General features: G+C 49.5%; 1 pseudogene; it reads left to right on the plus strand.

The window, feature by feature from the left end:
• Positions 1–1242: 1242 nt before the first annotated feature.
• On the plus strand, positions 1243–1622 carry LOC123521130 (annotated as a pseudogene).
• Positions 1623–1873: the final 251 nt, after the last annotated feature.

Here is a 1873-nt window from a genome sequence, read left to right on the forward strand (position 1 = left end):
CAGGGACCAATCAGCTTTAACTTTATTTTCCATTGTGCCTGCTACTTTGCATTTACTCAGTAAATATTTAGAGCAACTCAGGTAATGCCACTTCCTTCAGGATTTTCATGTAACTTAAGTTTAGGGAAAACTAAGTAACAATAAATAGAAGATCAAAGATTCAAAAAGAACTGAGGAGATGAAGAAATGATTCTAATGAAAATGAACCTCGACTCCATTGATCCTATCACTTTTTATTGTTCTTAACCTCTTGTAACTCTCTCCTGTTTCTTTACCGAGCTTAATTTCTGGACCAAGCATTTACTTTTCTTTGACTTTGGCAAAAAGCAAAACCCGATGTCAATTCCACTCCCTCTCTGAGCCTATGCAATGAAGAAAGACTGGAGAAAAAGCGCTTCAGTATGCTGACTGGCCTCCCTTTGATTTCCTTCAAATAATGTTCTATATTTCTGATTTAGTTCCTCTCCCACTCTATTGGACACTTCAGGCTTTAATTCTGTCTCATCAAACCCTATCACTTCCTCCTCCTTGTGCCCTCGCTTGATGCCCTTCCTTCCTCTTCTCTGAAAAAAATGCAAGTGATCAGATGAAGCCTCTACCGATTCCCATTTCCCATTTTTCCATGCCTGCAACCATTTCCTTCCTTCTCATTGCACAGGGATCAACTGTCTGTACCCCAGTTATTAGCCACTCTCACACCCTAACTGACACCGCCATTCCAGCGAATCTGGGCTGTCTTATGTAGCATTCTGCACTCTCCACTAGGCCACATTTATTGAGGGGGCCCACACCTGACTTCTGGCTTCCCTATTGTCACTAGGCAGTGGTCAGACATGCCTCTAGGTTCTGTTATTTTTAACCTATTCTGACACCAGCCATTCCCCCCACAGCGCTGTTATCTGCTGGGTTTAATCCTTCATTGCAATAACCACACAGAACTCACCGACAATGCTCATGATTATAGAGGTTTATTAGGGAAGTTAACAGGTTACACAAGCCACCATCAGAAAACAGTAAAGATACACTCACTGGTCCACAGCAGCGCCTCTTCTCAGCCAGCAGTCAAGTCTCTCTCTAGTCCTTAACCCAGGGGTCCTCAAACTATGGACTGCGGGCCACCCGTGGCCCGGTGAGAACATTTATCCAGCCTGCTGGGTGTTTTTGCCCGTTTTGTTTTTTACTTCAAAACACTCGGAGGGTGGGTGGGTCGGTGGGTCGGTGCACTCGAAGCTGTCGGAGTGTGAGAGCGGGACGGGAACCTGGTGGCACTATGTCTTTCTGCAGCTTCTCCGGGGGTGAGGTTTTCCAGAATCACTTTGAACCCGCTGTCTACGTGTGTGCCAAGTGCGGCTACGAGCTGTTCTCCAGCCGCTCCAAGTAGGAGCACTCGTCGCCGTGGCCAGCCTTCACGGAGACCATCCAGGATGACAGTGTGGCCAAGCGGCCAGAGTGCAATCAGCCGGATGCCTTTAAGGTGTCCTGCGGTAAACGAGGAGGCCATGTGCTTGGCTGCGAGTTCCTCAATGATGGCCCCCAAGCGGGGGCAGTCCCGCTTCTGAATATTCAGCAGCTCCCTGAAGTCCATCCTTAAAGGCAACAACTCTGCCTCCCAGGGGAAGTAAGCCAGCAGCCCAAGCCCAAGCAGCCACAGGCATTGGTCACCCCCCTTTAGAACTACAGCCTACTGACCTTCAGGCAGGGAGGGCTGGATGATGGCGGGGGTGGGGGTGTTTCCTGACGACTACCCCCTGTGCCAGGATGGGGCCGAGGGCTGGTTCATCTTGGCCTCCGAGGCTCGAGGCTGGGACTCTGGTCTTAGGGTGCCTGTGTCTTGAAGGACATAACACCCTTGGCTTCTCTCCTCAGCCTGGCG

The sequence above is a fragment of the Echinops telfairi genome, unplaced genomic scaffold (assembly GCF_000313985.2).
Source record: "Echinops telfairi isolate 266 unplaced genomic scaffold, ASM31398v2 ScPeMD7_7469;HRSCAF=8507_1, whole genome shotgun sequence".
Classification (NCBI taxonomy): domain Eukaryota; kingdom Metazoa; phylum Chordata; class Mammalia; order Afrosoricida; family Tenrecidae; genus Echinops; species Echinops telfairi.